General features: G+C 43.6%; 1 long non-coding RNA gene across 1 annotated transcript in view; it reads left to right on the top strand.

The window, feature by feature from the left end:
* LOC138297186 (uncharacterized) overlaps positions 1-22,369 on the top strand; it is a 72,043-nt gene extending 49,674 nt beyond the window's left edge. Inside the window, exons 2-3 of the long non-coding RNA XR_011203923.1 lie at positions 20,190-20,336; positions 22,249-22,369. This is a non-coding gene — a long non-coding RNA (uncharacterized lncRNA). The remainder of the gene's footprint in view (positions 1-20,189; positions 20,337-22,248) is intronic.
* The last annotated feature ends 3,412 nt before the right edge of the window (positions 22,370-25,781 follow it).

Raw genomic sequence — 25,781 nt, 5'->3', positions numbered from 1 at the left:
CCCCCTCCTAAAGGTCACAAATGCAAGCACTCAGACACCAGGCAGCCGTCCACCTCACATCAGCACACTCCCCATGCACCGGCACCCAAGTCCAGCAGACATACTCCTCCAACAACCACTCCCTCAACCTCCACTCCCATCCCTACTCCCTCTTCCCACCCCACCATCCCTAAAAGCTTTTCCTTGCCCACTTTGACCTCTTCCCTCCCCCTCCGGCTCCCCCGTCCTACCAATAAGAGCAGAGTCCCAATGACCTAGCCCAGCACCTCAGCCAACAGTCCAAATGGACAGTGGCGATACCTCCTGGTCGTGGAGGCAAGACAGTGATGGATCCCACTCCACCAGCCAGGAAGGGTAAGTATCCCACAGCCACTGCCATGAAGGAGAATAAGCCCCCGACTCCTGCCATGAAGATAAAGAAACCCTCAACTCCTGGCATGAAGGGGAAATAGGCCACACCTCCTGCTATGAAGGGGAAGAAGCCCCTGACTTCTGCCATAAAGGGGAAGAAGCCCTCAACTCCAGCAGGGGCTGGCAGGATGACACCACCACCACCAGTGGTCACGGAGCCCTCACCTCCAGCTGAGGCAGTGGAGCCCACTACTCCTGCAGAGGCTGCACCTTCGCCTGCTGAGACAGTGCAGCCCTCACCTCCAGATGAGACAGTACAGCCCTCAACTCCAGCAGAGGGCATGTACGCCACCCGCCTGAGACTACTGTGCAAGGAGCCTCCTCCAGAACCAGTGAGCAAGTCACCCACCTGAGAGACTGTGACCTTGCACTCCCCAGCACAGAGAAATGGGCATGGAGCCCCCTCCAAAACCAGTGGGCAAGTCACCCACATGAGAAACTGTGGCCTTGCAGTCTCCAGCACAGAGAAATGGGCATGGAGCCCCCTCCAGAACCAGTGGGCCAGTCACCCACCTGAGAGACTGTGGCCTTGCACTCCCCAGCACATAGAAATGGGCATGGAGACCCCTCTAGAACCCCCAACCCCCATCCCCCTGAGGTGCCTGCCCACGTGCAAAATGATGCCCCTGCAGAGTTCTGTGCAGATAATGTCTGGAGACAAGTTGGGCCTTGGACTGTGCCCTGTGGCAATGTGGGCCCTTTGTACTTTGGACTGGGGATTGGCCCTTTGTGGACATTTGTACATATCTCTTTTTTATCCAATTGGTTCATTTGGTGGCTCTTCACATTCAATACATTCTCATTACTGCCTTCTTGTTGTCCTTGCATTATTCTGCTGTGTGTCGTGTGCCATTGTTTTTTGTCTGCAGCTGGTTGTGTGTATGGTGTGTGTGTTTGTCTGGTGTGCGCTGTGCGTGTGTGTCACTCTCGTTTTCCTCCATCCCTCCCTTGTGTGAGGCAGCTGTACTCACCGTCGCCATCTTCCTCTGTGTTGGTGTTCCAGGTGGAGAATGGCATAGAAGAGCATCGGGAAGACTTGCAGTTCCAGTTCCATGGCAGCATTGGTCTTCTCTGTGCTCTGTAGGTGAGTCTTTCATCTTCTGTGTTCTGTTTCTGCCAGGCTTTTGATGGCGTTGGTTCTGCCCTGGAAATCGTGGTGGTGTACTGTGCTATGATGTGGTGGGCAGTACTTTGTCTTCCGCCTGGCTGTCGCTGGTGACCGCCGGGGTGCGTGGTGTTCATGCCCTGGCGGATAGTGTGATACACTATGGGAGTTCTCACCGTGATGGTTATAATTTGACGGTAATTATCGCCGTCATGTTGGCAGTATTTCCACCACTTTATCACTTACCGCCAATGTCATGATGAGGGCCATATTTAACAAAAATGCTGCACAACTGCGCTAGAACAAAAAATTACCACAAGGTAATGCCATTCCTTAGTGCCAGCTATGCACCATATTTAGAAAATGATGCACAATAGTGTTGAGGAATAGTTAGCGTAAAAAAAATAACTCTAACCCCTACGAAATGCCTTAGGTAAAAATAATGCTAATGCTGCGAAAGTGGTGTTAGATCATTTTGCGGCATGTTTTTTTATGCAAAACGTGTTAGCGCCATATTTAACAGCATTAGCATAAAAAAATGCGCAAGCAAGAAAAAAAAAACAATTTGGGAGACAAGATGGTGAATTCAGGCCAGGAGAGACCCCAGAGAGATCCCAATCAGCCTAGTACCAGCCAGGAGGGACCAGCAAAGTCCCAGGAGAAGGAGAAGAGGAAGTGCATGTGTTGCTTTAGTGAGGAGGAGAATGACATCTTGATCAAAGAGTTGACAGAGCACCAAAACCAGCTCTTTGTCACCTCCAAAATGCCAGTAGGTATGAGAGAGGCTAAATGGTAGGCAACAGTAGATAAAGTAAACAGCGTGGCAGAAGTGATGAGGTCTGCCACTGATTTTAAGAAGCGCTGGCACGAGTACAAGTGCACAACTAAGGAAAAACTGGCCTGGAACCGAAAGGCAGCACTGCAAAATGGAGGTGGAAGTCCTGCACTACAGGAGGACCTGGATGAGCTGGAGGAGATGGTGGCAACGGTCATCCCAGAGTTGCTGGTCACTGGAATCTCAGGACAGGACAGCACAGACTACCAAGAACTACCACAAATGGATGGTAATTTGCAGGGGGACTATCTGGAATTTCACAAATGGCAGAAGGTGTAGGCACATAGGACACACTTACTACATGCAAAAGGGTTGCATCGGGACACATAGGGCCAGAATCAAAAGGCCCCATTGCCACCTGAGCCTCACTTTTATTGATGCTCTGGTGGCGGATGCACTCTGACATATACGCAATGTGGTGTTAACCTACTTACTGTGACTTAACACCACCTTGTAAATATGGCCCCTACACATGCTGCACTTTGCCTGGAAGGTATGTGCAGTCAGTGTGGCTGTGGCTGTGCCACTACAACACCCATTGTATATTGTTGATGCCCCAGATCCAAGACAACATGTTCACCAGACACTGTGACTAAAGTCAACATCACCCCAAGGGTGGTGTCAGGATGGAGCAACAAGGCAAAATGCTTTCCATCCTCATCCTGTCATTGCCCATCTCATGTGTGCTGCACCTTCCTGCATATCAACAACCTATCCCCTCAACGCAGGCACCCTTGCACTATGGTGCAAGGATGACTGCATTGGTGCTGGGAGCTTAAATCTGCACAGGCACTGGGGGAAACACAGGGGTATGCTGCATTCCTGTAAATATGGTGTATCCCTGCATTTCAAAAGTGGCGCATCGGGAAGCAGTTATTTTTGCCCCTGCACCGAGCTGCTCCCCTTTAGAAAAAATCAGGGCCTCAGTGTGCAACATGTGATATGCAACTCGCACAGGGTGGCCCAACAACAACTCCCACACACCTCCATGCATTATTTGGGAATGGGCACAAAAGTGAACTTATACAATCAATGGGGCATGTCTGTGATCATCATTTGTGCTGCTGTACAAGTAGCTTCAATTTCACCATGTAACAAGGTTGTCTGTGTTGCGTGAATGGTACATGTCGTGAATAAAGGGACAACTCCATCTGTAAGAACAGGCACAAGTGGCATCAATGTTGCACTACGGGCACAGTGTCACTAGCTCGTAAAGCAACAATACCATCATACAAATAGTTGCCAATGTGGATCCAAGCTGCCCATTCCCCTTGTGCCACAATAACAAACTTTTAAAATGCATGTATTGATCCTCATTGTACATCCTTAGACCAACAGATGCCTGTTGCAGATATGCTGTATGCAAGGAAATGTCCCTAATTTAGGGAGAGACAAACTAATGCGGCTAACAATCCATTAAGGTTGCACTGTGCCATCTAATTAGCACATGTGTAGGCCCTGCTAAAGACAGATGACAAAGTTTCTGAAGCATTGCAAGCAATGGTCCTACCTGTGCTTTGCTGCACTAGTGCCATCATTCATGGTGCCAATGCAGTAAAGCACCAAAATAGTCACAACACTCATGACTCTACTTTTGGAATGTGAATAGGAAAGTAAATGGCGTGCTACCAGGGTGTCAGTGGCTGGGGCAATGAATATGTTGCTGTGGGATCAATGCACAAAATACCTTGAAAGGTTGACATATGTGTGATGCACAATGCAACACACAATTAACAACTACAAACTGGGGTCTGTAACATGTCACTGAGCCACCAGTAGCAAGTTGATGATGAGTGATGTCAACTGCCTGTATAGTCAAAGATTGACATTTCACTATCCCCTTGCAGAGGATGATGCCTTACCTCCTGACAACCTGCCTGTCATGGATGACCAGCTGCTGATCATCAATGAAGAGAATCTCCAGGATGTACTAGGTTCCTTCCAGGTACGACCTCCAGTTGTAGGGAGGACACACAGTGTTGCTGGGTCTCCACCTGAACCATCCAACTACCAATTCACAGTCCTGCCACAGCCCTGGACTCTGAGGACCCAGACATAACCTTTCAGAGGACAGTGGTAGGAGTCCAGTGGAAGCTGGTGAAGTAGCTGCAGGTTAGGATGGAGACCATGGCAGGTAGCCTAGAGGGAATGCAAAGGTGCCTTAGTCCCAATAAGGACAACTCAGCTGCAATCAGAGGCACCCACTCCACGCTACCTGGACTCCAGCAGTCCCTGGCCAACATATCTGCTGTCATGAGGCAGAGGCTTCAACAATTGCCCTCCCAAAGTGGCAACAGCATGATAGATAACAGGCTGGGGGCAATAGAAAATACCCTGGAATCCATACAGTGGGAAGCCCGCCCTCGGTGAAAACATGGCTGCCTACCACTGTGATGTAGCTGCGTGTCGAGAAATCAGCAGTTCATCCTTACTGCAGTGATGCCTTATGTGTTCCCACAAATGGCAATTACCAGGACCTTTGATCTCACATCTCTATCCCCTGATGTGTGTGTGGCCCCCTCAACTTCAATAACAGCATCACCCATGGCATAGGAAGCACCACACACATCAGAGAATGAAGATGTGGATGGAACAACATTCACACATAAAACCCCCTGGTAGCACCAGTCTGTGCCACATGGACAGTATTTCCTTAGTTCTGTGCTTAAGATCATGTTTATGGTCGATTTGGATACCTCCTCACTAATGCACACTTCTCTTATCCATCTCTCATGACATGCCCCCCACCCTTGGACTTGGAATGAACAACAAATGTCTCAGGACCTCTCATGGGGTCTGTCAACTGAACATTGTACTACATTGGAAAAAACACTTTGACATGTAAATAAATCTCCATATTCATATGTATAATGCCATCTTTTATAGTGAACCATCAACTCATCTAAATGTATGCATTGTATGAAGCTATGTCAATGAGAACAGAACATAATTACATTGTGTGGCTTATTGTCAGACACAAAGCCACACACTAGGACTCGAACTTGAAAAAGGGGACTGATAGTGTTGTGGGCTACAACCAACTTACAGAGCCTTAAAATCATGTATTGCACAGATATCCATGCACGTTGACATATGGCATGTATGGGTCAGAACTCAAGTGTCTGGAATTGTCCCTGATAATAGCACCAGTATAACAAATAGGATTCAACCAGAAGAGGCAAACTTGATCAGTGATGGACAGCTGTCAGTGTGCTAGGCAGAAATATAAGTTGACTCCAATAAAGAAACAGTGTAACCAAGTTGATGTTAAGGCTATATTTTTTGGGTTCCACCTATTGCAGGAATACACAGTTTGCATGCCTCAGGCCTGGTTCTGTTGTCATGTGGCACCTTTCACACTACCACAATGCTTGCACTTGTCAGAATTTGGAATATGGTTAGGTGGTAGTTGCCTCCATTGGCAACATTACCCTCAAAACAATTAGACACAGATGTAGCACCATGTGGCAATCACTCCTGCTTACATTTGTGTAATTGTCATGTCACTCCGCACATACATAACTCTCAGCACACACACACACCCATGACTGGCAATACTCCTGCATCATGTTTCCCATCACTTCACCTTTACTTACCGCATTTACACAGTTGTAATAACCATGATGTACATGTAATTTTGTGCATCGGAAACATGCACACTTGCACCATTGCACATGTGTGTCTGATATTTGACATTTTATGGAGTATATGTGGTACACAAAGAGGAATGTGCAATTTGTCTGCAACCGGTGCATAGCTAATCTCTCTTAACTGCAGTTTACTTTATACACTAAACTTCCTGTCCTGACCATTGACAAAACATGCTTCAGTCAACCTTGTGTCTCCCTTTCATGCACATGCAAATGAGGATGTTGCAATGCAGAATGGTATTCACCAACTGGTCCACTAATTAGAATTACCAGGTGATCCAGTAGATCTCCCTATCATGCAATGAGGTCTGTCTAACGGTGTTTGAGTTGGTGGTCAGTCTGAACTACACCAAAGACCCTCCGTAGATGGTGGAGCACCTTGCCCCACCGCAGCTTCCATGCCTCCGTTGGGTAGCCCTGGATGACCAGGTCACCCATACTCAACATCCTGGAAGGTTGTGTCTGACCAACCAGATGAACCTTCCCAGTTCATCTGCACTCATTCTTTGCATTCTCCCCTTCCCTGAAATATTGCAGTTTCCCTCCACTGCAAAAAAATTAGCCCCAAAAATAATCAAACACTACCCCACCTAACCCAAAAAAAACCAACAGATTAGACTACCCTAAGACAAACACCGGATAAAACAATTACTATGAGAGGATAAAAACACTACACAAAACTTAGCAAAATGACAAAATTGACGGGACAGCAACAGGACACAGGACAAAACTCTGAACAAACCACCACTCATCGACCAGCACCAGCTCCATACACCCTCTCAGAATCATAGAGAAAAAGACTGTAAAGAAAGTGAAAGTGAAATTACTGAACCTTGTTTGCAGCAAGGAAGTCCTGTTTCATCACTTCCTGGGCGTGTCACGTTTTCTGATGTGCATAGTTTTTTATGCATGACAGTCATGCGTGATATCTTTTTCATGAAGTCTGACAAGGCCTGTCAATTTGCAGTTGACGCGCAGGGGTCAGGCGTCATTTTATTGATTTGCAATCTATTGATATTTGCTGTTTGCATAAAAATGTTGATGCATAATGGGAATGCGTGGATTTTGTTGGAAAGGCTGACACTGCACTCAGATTCACATTCCTTGTTACAGTGGCTATGCAGTTATGTAGTCAGTATGGTATGGCTACGTGTGTGTGCATGTGCATTCATATAGGTAACAGTTACATCGGAATGAGTTACCATATGTTTATATGTGTGTGTGATGCATGAGATGACTGATACCGTTTGCATATGTGGATGTGTTGGTAGACTTTTTCCACATACATGTTACCACTTGTGTTCTGGGAGTGTACATAGGTGATGCATTCATATTTGTGGGCCTACAACATTCTCATGTCTGATTCCCAAATATTAGTTCCAAATGGACGTTTGACAACACCACTTTAGATATGATGGGCTATGTCCAATACATGTTCATGCATGTGATACCCTTGACAAACTGTACTCAACGGATGCAGTGGCCTATGGCTGGGTTGATTTTATGTAGCCCATGGCAATGTGAGTGCATTTGTGTCCACATTGTGGTGTGTTGTATGGTTCATGATGCTATGTTACACGTATATCATATGGTTCGCCATGCATATATGATGCAGGAGGTGGTGTACTGAAATATGCCCACGAAGGTCGGTATGAGACGTGTGTGGAAAGGTATGTTTAGTGTATTATGTGTAATAAATGCCAAAGCGGTATGTTCAGGGGATATGAAGTCTCCCAACTCTATCTTCCAGCATGGACATATGTTGGCCATTGTTTCATGGCTGTGTATTCATATCAGTGCCACCTATGGTTCCCTGTATAGGAACATATCTGAAGGTCACTTAAGTCTATGTATGACCATGTGATATATATGCATTTTCATTAGAGGGAAGCTGACTTGCTTGCATACTCCAATACACAATTCCAGGTCTGAACCATTGAAGTGGTACATGCCTGCTGAGAATTCAGACATATGTATGAAAGGCACACACTTGGTACATACAATTGACCAACACATGTTTGTTTTGACTGTTGCATACAATGGCGTACAAATGTATTGCAGGGTTGTTGCCAGGCAACAATAGCACCCTAGTCATAATTGCTCCTGTGGCACTTTGTGTGCCCGTACAGACCCATGGTTGCACCTATTGATGCAATGTGATCCCATGGCTTGGCATGTTTTGTTTCTTTTGGGGTTCTTGATGTCAGGCTTGCCCTATCATGTACAAGTGACTGACTGCTTGTATACGTAGGAAGTCTCATCATTTTTCATGGCTTGACACAAATGGTTATACGTTGTTTGTATTTTCCATATGCAGCTTGGTTAGGTGATGTATCTCTAATGTAACTTGTTTATGTTTTCTGACCCAGGGGACAGATTATGTCATCTTTCACTGCCTTCTGTCACAATAGTATGCAATGGGCAACTACATAATTGTTGTTATAGCAAACACAGATGGGTTATGTACTGACCTAGGCATCCTCTGTAAATATGTGTCTGGTGATCACATGGCAACATTGTTGTGTTGTACTGACAGTATTGGTCTATGTGAATTCCTTCTCCAACATTAACAGCATATGTTTCTGGCATTCTTTAGGCTGCATACCCTTTTTCCACATTTTCTGCTGCAACATTGTCCCTTATATATAAGGACAGAAAGCTACGTGAGATGTGTGTACTTTGTAGATTACCACATCTTCTTCTACTGGCTTTGTGATAGTATCCCTCCCTTTTCCATGCTTTGCTAGATTACATGACTTCCACACACACATATGACAGTAAACCAGCCACAACACTTGTGTAGTGTCAGAGTGATCTCCCCATGTTGTATTGCGAAGTGTCTGAGGGAGTCTCTCTGCTGTTCTTCCACATCCTTTGGTGTACATGGGCCTGCACTCACATCTGCATTCCCCAACCTATGTCACTTTCACCATGAGTGTATCTTGTTCGTGTGTTGAATCATCTCAGCTATGATTAGGTGAAATGCCACATGCAACATTTCTGTCTCCTTCTTCACCAATACAATTTTGGATGGGTGACATATTTGGACATTGTAAGTCTTGCATGCACATCCCAACCTGGATTGGCATGTAGGAGACGTAGACATTTTAGGGTTTTGATCCCAGTAGGTCACTTTCTCTTGGTGAGACATGTGAGTGTCAATGAAAGGGATTTTTTCATATGTTGTGAGTGATTGTATCATACAGACTTTACTGGGTTTCCTTGCAGACACAAACCAACCAATGTAGGTAATTGTTAACCCTTCCCTACCTAGGCCATAACCCGGTACAGCAGTCTTCATGTGTATTTCCAGATTAGCTGCAGATTAGCTGCAGGCATATGTCAAGACAACACAATTGTGTGACATGTCTAAGAATGTACATTGGAAGTGCTACAGACTCTGCCTACATTCCATCCACATATTCATGTGGTGGTGCATTTTCACATTTTGTTGATCATTTCTGGCTATGGGGCATATGTGTGGAGAGTGGATCAGCAGCCATTGCTGCTCCACTTATCTTGCGACACTTAACGCACTCCAAGGCCAACATGTGTGTGCTATGTTTGAGAGATAACACACCATGCAGCAGGGTTGGGGTCAGTGGCACTCACAGTACGTAATGCCAATGATATATAGTGCAGGGTTAGGGTCAAACTTTTGGCCCTAATCCTGACCAATACATAATGGTCTATTGATACCAATGGTGTTCCCCCTTGTCACACCTGCTCAGTACTGGTGTTACAGCTACCCACCTGAGATATGACACAGTTTAGTTCCTTAGTTTTAAGTGTACCATTTTGAAAAATCCCCTACCATATGTCCGCCCCCCTTGCATAAATCTTGCCTGACGTAGGCATGATGTGGTGCAAGGGATCGGAATTGGTGCACTGCATACATGAAGCCACTTACTATTTCTGGTGTGTGGATCTAGGTCTTCGAGAGCCACATGAGCATGAGTAATGTGAAGCTGATGTGCAGCATGGAGGCACTAGACCCTCTTAAATCACAACCTATGTTTCAACATTCTTTATGAGCAACATTCCAATGGTATATGAAGCCGAGAGTGAGTATGCCATGGACAATCTGGTGCAAAGTGATTTAATGGTGATATTCACAGGGTGGTTTTTGTTGTACAGTGTCTAGGTGTAGATGTTCAGTACAATTTGTTGTCTCCTGTACCTCTTTGTTGTTCCCCCTCCACCTGTGTTGCACCATTGTCATCCTCCTCCGCATTGGGGACATCTACCAGTTCATCTCAGGGAACATTAGTCTGAATACATATATTATGTAAGATTGCACATACAAGGATCATATTGCATACAAGGGTTGGTACGTACAACAGACTTCCTGCTGTCAGGGCCAGGCACCTGAACCTTGACTTCAGGATCCCAAATTTCCTATTCACCACATTTTGTGGCCTTCTGTGGCCTTTATTGTATGCACGCTCTTCCTTCATTGTTGGGTTGCCAAAAGGGGTCATCACCCATGGCTGGATGCCATAAACTTGGTCGGCTGCAAAGGAATGTGAGAACATGTGTTGGTCATGCATATTTGTGGTTTCCTATGTGCCATGGCAGATGTTAGTTTTAAGTGGAGTGGTTACGTGCATCTGGTATTGTGTGTGTTCCTGTTTTGTTGAATGTTTGCATTGGTGTGTGGTGGTGGGCATTACCATCATGAGTTGTGCCTCAGGGACCAGGTGACAGTCAAATTAAATCTGGACTGACAGTTCAACCACTCACAATTTGTGTTGTGTTGTCCATATTTGAGGCTGTGTCCTAATGATAGTGGAAACTAACACCTCCTTGCACCACAATAGCGTCATTTGTATTGACACTATGGTAGTCCTTCAAGGCCAGACTCAGGTAACCATGTTCCCATGTGGCACTACACATGCAGTGTGACACTTGGTGACCTTTTTTGGCAGATTATGCCTGTGCCACACAATGGGATGACTAGCAAAATTGGTGTGAAGGATTCTTCAAGATTCCTCAACATGACTTATCACAGATACTTTCAACACCTGCACTGAACAGGCATTAGGAGGGGGCACACCATAGATATGAATGGGTCCCTATGTGCTGGGCATGAAATGGTCAGGTATGTTGTCAGTATTCCTACAGAGTCCATCTATGGCAACCATTATCTTGACACTATAGCACCTACTCTGGGCCATGGTGCGCTGTATATTGTATACGGTGCCCACATGGTGGCAGTAGAGTGCAGCAAAGGCCACAATAACAGTGGCTCTGCTGTCGATGCTGCACCACTTTCCTGACATGGGGCCCTCAGTTCCTTCACATTAGACCTGCAGAAGAGTGATGTCCTGGGACTTTGAACCTGTTTTGTGTGTTGTATGCCATAACACAGGTGTTGTGCCCTGTGTGAAGCATGTGATTCCCACACTTTTTCCCCTGGAAAAGCTCCCTTGCACAATGTGTTGTTGCCAATTGCTGGCTGGCAGACATATCTGCATGTGGCCATGGGCACAGTGTGGCACAGTTGTATGGCATGTTGTGTGAAATATGCATGCGTTTTAAGATCACCTGTGTGAAAGGAGAGGGAATGTTGCATTTTCCTGCAACTCCCTGCATGACCAGTCCTGCTAAGTTTCAGAAAGATATTTATATTGAAATAAAAGGGAAATTGGAACTTGAATTGCGAAATGAGAACAAGCGATGTAATTGTTCATCATTGAAACCAATCCTACTACATATGAGTGGTCAGGCTGGTACCAGAGAAAGCTTTTTAATTAAAGTTATTTCTAATTACCTACAGAAAACTACGGAAACAAACTTATCTTGTGTAGTAACAGCACCGACTGGATTAGCTGCACACAATATCAAAGGAATAATTTTACATAGACAACTGATGCTACAAGTTGAACATGAAAATAAACTGGAATACCAGAAGTTATCTGGTGAAGCTTGTCATGAGGTGGTAAGAGTATGAAGAAAATTAAGTTTTTAATTATTGATGAGCTGAGCATGGTCTCCAATCTTATGGTTGCCTTTTTTCACCTGCGAATGCAGCAGGTACTCAAAATGGAGTACAACATGTTGTTTGGAGGGAAGCATTTGATTGTTTTTGGAGACCTACTACAACTAATTCCTGTAAAATGACATCCTGTTTTTAAAACTCTTTCACATGAAGAGGCTCAAAAGTAATTAGGAAGTATTGGAAATGTTAACATTTGGCAATATTTTCAGTACAAGCAACTTGTTAAAAATATGCGTCAAGCCTCTGAAATAGAGTAGGGAAACATTCTAAAGAACATTAGAGTAGGTGTTCTGACATAGGTGGGAAGACTGATGTTGGAAAGTCAGCCTATTAAGAAATTGTTTTCCCTTTAAGAAGCCGGCAGCAGAGTTCATTTAAAACTTTTGTAAAGACAGAAAATATATAGTTTCTTTGATGCCTACCATTGAAGAGTGTGCTGCATTTAATGAAGAAATACTGAAACTTAAGAATGAAGTTATTTTGGAGATTACTGCTATTGACAAAATGGAACATCAAGGAGTAACTGTTCTGCTGAATGAAAAATTACAAGAAAAATATAACTCTTAGGAGAAATCTGTATCCATTTCTAACGAAAACAAACAGTTTCCAGTTTGTCTTGTGTATGCTGTAATGATTCACAAGACTCAAGGCTTAAGAGTTGATGCTACATATATTAATATTGGTAGAACAGCTTTCAAAGGAGGAATGTTAAATGTAGCATTGCTATAAGTATGAACATTATCTGGGTTTTTTTCTGATTGATTTTGATGAAAAGAAGCTTAGTGCAGATGCTAATTGTGTGAGAGAGCATTACAGATGAAGGAGTGATATTGTAGGTTACAAGTTGGATACCACTTTAGGTGTAAACTGCTATGCTCATGTTGTTCGCAATGTTCTCCTCCAGTTACCACATCAAACCAAAATGTGCACCCTAAGATAATTATAACTCGTGCCCTTGCCATGCATAGTGGTCTCATCAATAATTGTATTGCAAATGTTGCAGTGAGAATATGAAAAATGGCATGGAGTATGTTATCAATGATATAACATGAGGAGTAATTAGCTGTGCACGGGGAAGGCATGAGTTAGAGATACCTTAGAGGGTCAGTTTTAGTTACTTGAAAGAACTCTAACTATAACGGCTGAATTTCTATGGTTTTATACAAGTAAATTCAGAACCTAACTATCACATCCCAGTTAATTTTTATGGTTTTTTAAAAGTATACTACTTTTTATTGCTATACGTGAATCTAACCGCCGCTGTGCATGGCCTTTCGCCGTGCGCTGCAGCAGTTAGCCACAGGGCCTGGCCACCCAAACGTATACTGTGCTTAGCCTTCTCATTTGTACAGTAGCGGTTGCCCGCAAAAGCTCACCTCTAGCAAGTGTCTGTGGCTAACCCCCCTAACCACGCAACCTGATACATTGCACAGCCCTTTGCGCAGGCATGGTGGAAGTTGTCAGCGGCCTCTCTGGGTGTGAGAATAGGTGTGAGAGACTGTATCGGTGGTGGTAAGAGTGGCTGTCAGAGAGTCTGGGTGTGAGAGTACATACATCAGTGTTTTAGTGAGTGCATCAGTATGTGTGCGGTTCTGTGAGTGGGTGCATCAGGGCGTCAGTGGATATGTATGTGGGTGTTTGAGGGTCTGCCTTGGGCTGTTACTGAGTGCATGAAGGTCTGAGTGGGTCTGTGAGTGGGTGCATGAGTGTCTGAGTGGGTCAGTGACTGAGTGCGTAAGTATATGAGTGGGTGTGTGAGTGGGAGAATTGCCTGAAAGAGAGAGTGAGAGAGCAAAAGAAAGAGAGAGGGAGAGAGAGACGTTTTTAGTCTTTGATGTCTGATATACTTAGAATTAGTTATTTGTTTCCAATTTAAAATATATATATATATATATATATATATATATATATATGTTCTTTTTTTAAATATAATAATTAAAAAAAAATGAAATGAGTCCAGCTGGACTCGAACCACCAAGATCAGTGTGAAGGTCTGCAACCTTCATACTGAACTACAATGTTTAATTTTTTAAAAATCTTTTTGATAGACCTTTATGGGCTATCTGGGACCGCAAGGGAGTCCTCAAGGGCTCCCCCGTGGTCCCTACACATTTTTAAAAATAAAATGCCCTTTACAGGGTACCTGACATTCCGGAGGAAGCCCTAAAGCTTCCCCGCGGTGCCTTTGGTTCAGCAAGCAGAGAGTTGCTTTGACAGCAGCTCCCTGTTTGCTGAATCATTTCATCTCTGTCCCCTGCACACATGCAGGGGACTGAGATGGAAGCTCCTCTGTTTGACAGCGGGGTCTGCTTTAGTGTCCCTCTGTCAAACAGTGGAGTGTTTTCAGTGGCTTGGCTGCAGCAGCAGAAGTGCAGGTAAGCCACATCAAACACCTAGGTCCTGGGGTTGGGCACCCCATGACATAGCAGGAGCTGGGCCTGGAGGGTTGGCTACAAGTGGGGGACTGTGCAGCTCCCCTCTAATTTGGTCATGGCACTGGGTGGTGGTGGTCCCCGGCAGTTGGAGGTCCAAAAGGAACCCACCTTTTTTTAATTAGTTGCCTGGGGAGTGGTGGTCCCTGGGACAGCAGGGGGGCTGCGGGCCCCCCGGAATACATGAAAAGGAAAGCCCTGGAGAGGTTACGTTCCCCAGGGCAGTGTGTGGATCCCCACATATTAATTAAGGAAGGCCTTGGGAAGGTCTCAGTCCCCAGGGTAATGAGACAGCTGTGGACCCCCCATATTTTAAAATTAAGCTCCTGGGTTAGTGGCTGCTCCCAGGGCAGTGAGGGCCACGGGCCCCCTCATATTCATTAAGATAAGCCCTGGGGAGGTGGCCGTCCCCAGGGCACAACTACCACCACTAGGTAATATATTAATATATATATATTATTATAATTTTTTTAGTAGGAAAAAACAGATTAAAGCTTAGTTATAGTTAGTGTTGTCTGGTTTGCGAGCTGAAAAGAGCGTGTAATGAGGTCCGCTACTTATAATAATTTGAAGATGATGGAGAAATTGTAAATTAAAGTATATACATATATATATACACATATATATATATATATATATATATATATATATATATAGTGGTTGCCAGTAATAGTTAGTACACAGTTTCCATTGCAAAATCATCTTTAGTTTTGCTAATAACTTTGGCGTTGCTTGATGAATGTTCACAAACATTTCAAAATTAGTTTGCCACTCACTTCAGCTGTTGACCTAAACATTTTGGGGTAATTCGTCAAGCGAGGGACGAGAAAAGTGGGGTGTTACCAAAACGCATTTGCCCCATGTAATTTCACATAAAGATTTTGAACACGACTACATCCCAAACTTCTGAACAGAATTACACCAAATTTGGCAGAAAGCTAGATCTTGGTCCAGAAAGAGTGCTTTTTGTAAATTGGTGCAAATCTGTTCAGTAGTTTTGCAGCTATTAAAAGAAATACAAATCTAGATCCTAGAGATCACAAAATGAGATCTGATTGGCTATCACCACGTCAACCATGAAGTGGTGGCAGCCATCTTAGGACTCAGCTGTGTCCTAGGAAAAAAGTAACATTATGGGGGTTATTCTAACTTTGGAGGAGTGTTAATCCGTCCCAAAAGTGACGGTAAAGTGACGGATATACCACCAGCCGTATTACGAGTTCCATAGGATATAATGGACTTGTAATACGGCTGGTGGTAAATCCGTCACTTTTGGGACGGATTAACACCTCCTCCAAAGTTAGAATAACCCCCTATGTGTGTGATTTCCCTTTCTCTTGGAAAAGATTGGACATAGGCAAGACAAGGGACCTCTCTGGTAACAGTGCAACTGAGACCCTAATCTCTTCATCCTGTATATTCCTCTTTAGAATGAGCATCATAAATTGTGCCCATTTTCATAGGATTCTCTGTAGTTTCAGAACTGTTCTTGTGTACCTTAGGAATTACAGGTCTTGAAGATAAGGGATGGGTATTGTGTTCTCACTTTCTTTGAACTTTCCCTTCTCGTAGACAAAGCTCAGCTCACTTTGAAGAGAGATAAAAGTCTAGTTATCTGGGCCAGTTCATCCATTATTTCTTCACATTACTTGCAGCAAAATAAAGGATACTAAGTTCTTCTTGGCGATCTTACTCCCAGAGCCATTAATTTATGGTGGTTACACACGGACGCATGTCTGGTAAACCTTGATTGAAGTCAAGGAATACTTCCACTGTTTGAAACACAGCATCATAACCATCAAACCTTTCTTTAAATGTGTAAAAGGATGCATATATATTCAAAATATCACTAGTGGTCCAACAAATGGAGTATTCCCAGAATGTTGCTAATAAAAAACTCCATCTTGAATCTTTTAGTACCGACTTGATGTGGGTAAAAAACAAACTGAATGTTGCAAGCACTTAAAAATCCTTTAAAACCAGTGGAGACATAAAGTAGTTACTCTGCCAAGACTGGTAAAGAAGTACCCAAGTGATCAGACTTCTAACGGCTGCTGTGTGGTGAAAGGCAGCATTCTGATTACATAGGACCTGGACTCGCTGATTAAGTACAACAGCAGCAAGGAAATCTTGTATTTGTGCCATCTCATTGACAATAGGCCACCTTTAATTTGTGACCTTGCAAGCTGTTAATTGATTGTTGCCCCTATCATTCCGTTTTATTCTTCTTGCAGAAAGGATGATAGGGGTGACCCTTCCCAGCTGCTGCGCATCCAATGCCCTAGGAACATCAGAAGACAGAAGAAACAATTGAATGGAATGCAGGGTAAATAATGTGACAAAGACAAATGCTTGAATGTTTATATTACAAGGACTATACGAACAACCGCTCCTTAAATAGTGACTAGTACCAATAAATCATGCATCACCCCGGAAGTTACTATCAGCTATCATGTATGAGCATGTTTTATAAAGACCAATGGTAATTCTTGCAAAATAGAATGATGTTGACCACTAGCAGTGATGCTATATTTATATTACTTCTCCATTTTTCAGCAGGAGAAAATAATAATCCCTTTTTGTACAACATCCAAAGTATTTATAGACGGTAGTTGAGCCAGAGGGCATTAGGGGTGAATTATGACAAGATTGTAGGTGTGTGGTCTTGATGTTAGATCCAGAAAAACACTGCAATAAAATGTCACTGCAGCTGTTCAGGTGCAGCCCAGCAGGGCTGAGGCATTTCTGCTGTAGTCATCAATGGGCAAAGCCATATGCATGAATCGTACAAGGCAAAGCTGCAGGAATCATGGCTGACACTCAAGCCAATAGCAGAATATTGGTCAATGATCCACCTTTAAAAGACTTTGAAAACGAACTGCAGCACTTTTGATCCACTGTGACAGCAAGCCTTAACAACAGGCCCAAACAACCAGTTAGTGTAGCACTTGCTCAGGTATTTCTTTCCAAGTGACTTGTCCTCACCACTTGTTAGAAATGAGGTCTCTGGTTGGCAGTCAGTTTTCACTCTTTCCAAGCTGGGACCCTCACTCTAGTCAGGGTAATGAAGATACATACACATGATAACCCCTGCTCACCTCTTGGTAGCTTAGCAAAAGCAGTCATGCTTATCTCAGAGGCAATGTGTAAAGAATTTTCCACAACACACACAGTAGGTAATCCAGTGAAAACACTGCAAAGTGGACATCACACCAGTTTAGAATGATAGCCAAGATTATTCTAAATCACACAAGACCAGAACAACAAAAATCCAACATACACAAGTCAAGATATGAATTTTTAAAGTAAAAAGAGTCTCACTCTATAGCACACAATGGAAATGTTGTTACACAAAGTACGTGGTTTGCATCAAAAATAAAACTGCACAGGAGAGTGTGCATTAGAAAAGTCAGAGATGCGTCAATTCATTACTCGCAAGTGAGGCCGTGCATAATTTCTTCTCCGGTCGGGTAGGCAATGCGTTGTTTTTCTGTCCTGCAAGAGAGCAATGCATCGATTTCCGAACAAGACACATAGGATCCATGCAGATTCATGCTGATTTTGAAGCCCAGTGATAATACATGAGAAATCCAGCCACACGGTTTGCATCGTTTTCAGCAGCCGCAAGCAGGTGTTGTGTCGTTTCTCCAGCCGCAATGCAGGTGATGCGTCAATTTCCCAGCTGCGATGCAGGTTGTGTGTCGATTTCAGCCATGATGCGGGTGGCGCTGTTTTCACAGCCGCATTGCAGGTGGTGCGTCAATACTTTCCCCGTACGTCTTCCTATGCGTGGAGTCCGGAGACTAGAAAGGACACCACTTGGCAGGGTATGAGTCTCAGCAGAGAGTCCAGGGACTGGCAGAGGACTCATTGATGGCCCTGAGACTTCAAAGCTGGAGGCAAGCTCAATCCAAGCCCTTGGAGATTCTTCACAAGCTGGAATATACCACAAAGTCCAGTCTTTGTCCTCTTTCCGGCAGAATCAGCAACTGCAGGTCGAGCCCAGCAAAGCACAATCACAGGCAAAGGGGGAGTACTTCCCCTCCAGCTCTTCAGCTCTTCTCCTTGGCAGAGGTTCGTCTTGGTTCCAGAAGTAATCTGAAAATCTGGGGTTGTGGGTCCACTACTTATATACCTTTCTGCCTTTTGAAGTAGGCAAACTTCTAAGTAAAGTCTCTGTTGTTCACAAGATCCTGTCTTGCCCAGGTCTTGCTCCAGACACACACTAGGAGGTTTGAGAATGCATTGTGTGTGGGCAGGCACAGCCCATTCAGGTATAAGTGAGCATTCCTCCTTCCGCTCTATCCCATATGGCCTATCAGGAGATGCAGGCTACACCCCAGCTCCCTTTGTTTCACTGTCTAGAGGAGATTCACAAACAGCCTAACTGTAAGTCTGGCCCAGACAGGGAATACACAAGCAGGCAGACTCACAGAATGGTTTAAGCAGGAAAATGCCCACTTTCTAAAAGTGGCATTTTCAAACTGACAATTTAAAGACCAACTTTGCTAAAATATATATTTTTATATTGTGAGTTCATATTGCTATCTGTTCCCAAAGGGAAACTGCACTTAACAATTATTTAAAGGCAGCCCCCATGATAACCTATGAGAGAGATAGGCCTTGCAACAGTGACAGCCGAATTTGGCAGTATTTCATTGTTAGGACATGTAAAACACACCAGAATAGGTCCCACCTTTTATACATTGCACCCTGCATATGGGGTTACCTAGGGCCTACCTTAGGGATGCCTTACATGCATAAAAAGGGAAGGTTTGGGCCAAGCAAGTGGGTACACTTGCCAGGTCGAACTGGCAGCTTAAAACTGCACACACAAACACTGCAGTGGCAGATCTGAGTCCTGCTAAGTGGGCTACTTGTGTAGGTGGCACAACCAGTGCTGCAGGCCCACTAGTAGCATTTGATTTACAGTCTGTGGGCACCTCAAGTGCACTTTACTAGGGACCTACTAGTAAATCAAATATGCCAATCATGGAAAAGCCAATAACACATACAATTTACACAGGGAGCACCCGCACTGTAGCACTGGCCAGCAGAAACATGGGAAGCTTAAAAACTTCATGTGTGAAAGACACCTTAAAAACTAGTTTGACCCACCTAAAGTCAACAGTTATCTCCACATTTAATGTAGCTGCCTATCGAATTTGCCTTGGCACTCAAAGACCTGCTTGATCTCAGAAGACATACTGTAAACTGGCAGTGAGAACAGTGCTGGAGAAGTAGTTGTGCAGCTGTGACAGTGTGGTGTGAACGTATCATGATGTTTCTGCAATCCCTTCAGTCATTAATAACATAAGTGATGTCACAGGTGGACCCTGTTCCCCATCATTGAAGATGGCATGTGCATGTATAAAGTGGGCACAGCGTTGGCAAAGCGAGGCTGGCACAACATGAGCATTTTGACCACAAATTAACTGAAGCTCTTCATTTCCTACCTAAAGCACGTCCTCACTATAAATAGCAGAACCAAACACAGACGTACAGACAGATGAGCGCACTCACACACAGACTCACAGTCACCCTCCACTGCATAATTCTGTCTGAACAGCGGCTTGTTTGTGTTGTTGGACACCAGCCACCTACAGCTGTGCATCTCAGGCGTTGACATCTTTCTCTCATAGAGGGCAGTGGACTCAGGTATCACAGCCAGGGCCACCCCCAGCATGCCACCTGCTGTTATTATTTAGATACCTCATTCATTCCCTTTTTAACCAGTGATTGTATTCTCTCACAGGTGAACCAGAAAAATGCCCGATTTCCGTAATTACCTGTGTACGATCGGAACCCCCTTTGTGCTCAAGTGACGCTGACTGTTTCAAACCATTCAAGTGCTGCTTTTATAACTGTCAGAAGAAGTGCGTTCTGCCACACAGCTTCCATGGTATGACATTTACTTGATGGAAACTCTTAAAGCTGAGTAAAGTCCTGTAAACTCTTGTTTCAAATGACTCTGACTTCTTTGGAGATGTCAAGTGGAGTAGATGACCAGAGGCTACAACAATAGCCAGGTTACTTGCCTTTTGAAGGGTATTACTTGTAGTATTATTATAATCAATTACGTGGCGTGTCATAAAAAGATCATCTTTCAGAAAACAAATATGAAAGGTCATAAAGAGAAAGGAGAAGTATATACAAAAGCACACTTGTTAAAACTGGAGCAATAAGTAGCTCAGAGCATGTACACTTGTTTAATCAGTATTTACCCCCCACCCCCAAGTTCACCACAAACTAACTGTGGGTGGTAAATCAAAGCCTAAAAAGGTCTGAGAAACAGGTGCAAATGACATTTGTGCTAGGTATCTATTTTTTGCACCACACGTTAACACAGTAGACTATGGGCCAGATGTATCAAGAATCGATTTTGCGATTCTCAAATAGCGATTTTTAAGAAATCGCTATTTCAGAGTCGCAAAATGGTATGTATCATATTTGCGATTCGGTAATAGCGATTTCTTAAAAAGCGCAAATGCTATTACCGAATCGCAAATAGCGATTCTAACCCCATTCGCACCTATGGGCCTGTCGGCCCATATTTGCAAACTTTTTGCATTTCCCAAATTGCAAATTCCTAACTGGAATTCGCAATTTCGGAAATGCAAACCCCAGGGCGTTGGGGGCCTAAAGCCCCCTCTGCTGCACCCCCAAAAATTATTTTAGGGCATGTAAGGCGCGCACATGCCAAAGAGGCATGTGTGCATTACCTGTCAATTATAAAAATGCATTTTTTATGCATTTTTAAAGTTTGCACATGGTTACCACCAAATTGTATTCGGTGGTAATTGAGATTCCTTAATGCCCAATTCGCATTAAGGAAAAGCTTGGTACATGTGCTTGAGAAATCGCATTCCTTATTTGCGATTTCTTATTTAGAGAATCACAATTTGCGATTCTCTTAACAGGGTCACAATTTTAAGGAAGCGCTATTTTAGCGATTCCTTAAAATTGCATAGCGAATGCTTTCCATACATACTGAAAGGCATTTTTGCATTTGTGAAAGGCTGTTCGCACCGTTTGCGAATGCAGAAAGCTTTGATACATCTGGCCCTATGGATGATAGAATCTGGGTACAGGGCAACATAAGAAATGACCATTTGTGCCCTTTAGACTGATAGTGACAGATCAGTGCAGGTATCAGGTAACTAGAGATGCTGAGCTGCGTTGAATGAATGCGGAGAGCAGAACAGCTCCATATCCAGTAAGATGTGGGGCTGTTTCCCTCTCTCTGTGCTGGCACGCTATAGGGTAAGGGAGTGTGCAGTCTGCTAAGCAAGGGTTTTGCCTGGGAGGGATGATCCCAGTACAGACATTATGCCTTAATACTTTTTGCACTTTGTATGTGTGATGTACAGTGCAGCACACATGTAAAGTGGGAATAATGTGGTGAGTTTTAAAACTTTCTCCACGATTACACCTGCCTCAAGAATGTTTATTTTTTAGCACAAATCCCTGTCCACAAATGTCAGTGGAGATTTGTGTCACCACCGTGTGTGCTTGCATGGGGGTACCCAACTAGCAGGCACGGTGTGCTGCCTTGACACAAAGTAGTGTAGACCATCTGATAGTGTTACTTTAGGCTGCGGTGCATCACAAACCATGATTTATCACCACAACACTTTGTGCTGGGTTTGTGTAACTTTTGCAAAAAAGTGTTAGTGAAGCCGAAATGTACTATTCAGTGAATGTGTGCACCTCTAGAATTAGGAAATAAATGCATTTTTGTCCAATGTATTTAGTCTGGTAAATTGAGTGATTCCTCTCACATCCATCCATCCACCCATCTCCTTTCCTTGTAGAACCTGCTCTCTATTGAGCCCCCGCATTGTGAACTGACTCTGAAGCCGCGGCTGTCGGATGAGCCTGGGAGCGGATCCGGCCTCAGCAGGAACCTGATGACCGTGGGATGGGGTGGGGGGGGTGGGGGGGGGGGGGCATTAACTGAGATGAATTCTGCTTCAGGGGCATTTGCCATCGGTTTGATTGGGGTACTGTGTGTGATTATAGCTCAGTAATAAAATCATTGACAGTGATTATCGGGGACGCTATGGGGGTGTGGCTTTTAAAAAGAAATGTTTGAATGTTGTGCAATAAAACTTATAAGCAATGAACGTGTGATCTAGCTGATGTGTTTCAAGAATCCTGTGACTTTCAAATCATACGCTATGGCTAAAATAACAAATAAATGGGTTTATCATACTTGTTGCTGTGGTGCTTATTAGGTTACACGTGTCATGGCGCTTGTGTCATTCACAGCAAACACATGACACAGCGGAAGCTGCTATTGTGTAACTGTGGTTCAGCTGCACTTTCAATTGAAAAGGACATTTGTTTTGCCTACAACCCCGGCTCCCAAGGGCGGATCAGCATCCATTTTCACTGATGAAGTTCAGCAGACAATTCAGTGCAGCTCAGTGCAGGTGAATAAAAGTTACGGGGGGGATTAAAAAAATATTGGTTTACTATTTTAGGTCGCATTTGTAGCCTAGAGCACTTTACAACAGCATTGAAGTCGAACTTTCCTTAGACAATATTGTTTGTGCATTTTGGTATAAATATTGAAGAAACATAAGCAATCCTTACAGCATTTGTATATTTCTGCCATTTAAAATTGGAATTCTTTGGTTAGTTTTTACCATCTAGAACATCTTGACTTACATTTGCATGACATCTTTCCAGCTTTGGAAAATATATTCCGATGATAAGGGGAGGCACAACATCAACGTAATGGACCCGAGGTAGATGTGGGGTCACGGAGATGTGAAAATACTGAGTTCAGCAGTAGAAAAAGCTCAGAAAACCATGTATTTATTGTGACTCAATGTGAGTTTGCAGATCTGTAGCTGCAGTGTTAGGTAGCAGGAACTGAACTCCATTGTCTTAGGTGCAGATTGTGACTTACAAAGGCAGTAAAACATAGACTGATGCACAGTCCCCTGCATGAATAGACACCTACACACCATCATTCACTCACGGGTGCACTGATGTACTCCTTGAAGCACACTCATGCTGAGCAACACCCAGAAACACATGCCCTAGAAGCCACTCATTCAAATGCGTATTTCCATCCTCACAGAAGCAGACTAATGATAGCGCGTCCAGTCCTTATAAATTACTTATGCTTGGTCACGCCGGAGGCCGGTAAACCTTTTGACCGGGTTGAGTTCTCCTCATCCAAACTATTGTCGGACCCCTCAAATCAATAATCAATAATCATTTATAATCAATACCCAATACTCAATTAGTAATCGAACAACAAATTAGGAATCAATAGTGATTAGTAATTAGACACACCATGACCTTTCAGTCATGAATAACCACACCTGATTATTAAAAGTTAATGAATTTATTTCCCTATATTATCAAAGCTAACACGATATAAGTAACTCTTAAAATCAAATGATACACATATACGAACATTACTAGCTGTCCATAACGACGGAAGAAACACAATCTACGCAAGATTTAGATTATAATGCACTCGGCTATAGCAATGCAAATCCCTAATAAAAGTAACTGAATTTGACTAATTGCATACATCGGTCAGCATTACAAGATTTCAATTCAGCACGGTGCATCAAATGAATACCTCAACTAACCTCTGATTAGCATTGGCATGTGGGGCTTCATGCAAAACGAATTTAATCAACATAAATTTAGAAAACTTCTAGCTTGGGCTCTGTCAAAATGAGCAATTGGTACCTAAGAAGGAAAATACAATGCATAATACATTTATCCTTTCATAATTACCAAATAGAATCAGCATTCAAGGTAAGTCTTCGTCCTTCAGGTACCGGTTCGATCAGCATGGGGCAGAATTCAAGGGGCAAAGTTTTAAGGCAAGTTTTCCTTGCAGCAGCAAGGAAAATGGGGCAATAGTTATCGTATGGGCAAGACGGGGTGAAGTTAAAGTCTCTAGGGTGAGAATTCTTTAAAGTCTCTCTCTCTCTGGGATAGAGAAAAAGCATCAGAGTGTCATCAAAATGGCTTCTCGAATCTGGCTTCAAAATGGCATCAAAGAAAAAAAATGGCTGGCTTCTCTTTGTCCGGTGGGTTTAAGTAAGAAACGTTCCAAATTCTTCAGGGTCTTTCATTGAAGGGTCCATGGGGTGGTTTATCTTTAACCAATGGATAGTGTCCTTCTCTTAATGTTCACCTACGCATAAGGTGTCCTTGGAGTTTTGGAACACAAGTAGCAACAAAGTTGCCAATTAATTCGGCATCAGTGTCTTTATTGTCTGCACCCGCAGAAACTGACCTTGCTTCAAAGGGGAGGAAACTTGCCTAGCATGCAACTTTTGAGATAAGTGTATTAGTCATTCTACTGGAATAATACAGCTTTAAAGGTTTAAAACACTTCTTTGTTATACAAGTGGAAACTACGCAGTTAAAATTGAGACCAGGCAACTAGGCCAAAGCCTCTGCTAAATTTAAGCTAAGCATATAACAGTTTTGACGAGAAAATAATAAAATACATCTGCAATCATGAAGGATTACTACATTTGTCGATTTTTCATGATTAATTAAACTCGTTTATCATAATGGCGAACTACTTTGTGGGCACATTTTCCTACATACATTATTTTTCTTTGCTAAAATCACACTGTCTTATACGATTTTGTTACACGATATATGAATGTTTGTTAGCCTTTCTTTTTCTGCTTCATCACTAACACACGGGGACACACATACAAACAGTCATTTCAGAGACACATACTCAGAGGCACACATACGGACGTCCGCACTCCACCACTGATTCAGGTGCACACTCGTACTCATAGGCACAGAGTGGATGGTATAGACAAACACAGGACACAGTTAGGTACTCATAGCCAAAGTCACACATATGGATGCTGTTTCAGGCATGCACTCACAAAGTTATAGGTTCTGACAAACACTCTGAGCCTTACTCAGGGACAAGCATTTGCACACCGCTACTCAGTCATAAACTCATGCAGGTCCTGATAGACGTAGTAGACACATACACAAGCTCATTTATAGGTGCAGACTCATAATCAGAGGCACACACTGTAAAACAGATTGATTTGCTCACTACCACTAATTCAGATACACACATACTAATAGCCCTGCATGACGCAAGGTCTCTGTTGCCTTGGGATGTGTCAAAACCATTTTAATGTATGCAAGACTGTAGCAAAAACAATAAAAAACTCACTTAGACATGTACTCCCAAAACGATGCATTTGCACACCACTACTAAAACAGACACATAGGCCCTCATTACAACCCTGGCGGTTGGTGTTAAGGCAGAGGTAACACCGCCAACAGGCCGGCGGTAAATAAAAATGGAATTACCACCACAGTGGAAACC

This window comes from Pleurodeles waltl, chromosome 5 (genome assembly GCF_031143425.1).
Source record: "Pleurodeles waltl isolate 20211129_DDA chromosome 5, aPleWal1.hap1.20221129, whole genome shotgun sequence".
Lineage (NCBI taxonomy): Eukaryota > Metazoa > Chordata > Amphibia > Caudata > Salamandridae > Pleurodeles > Pleurodeles waltl.
This window is presented reverse-complemented; position numbering and strand designations above follow the sequence as displayed.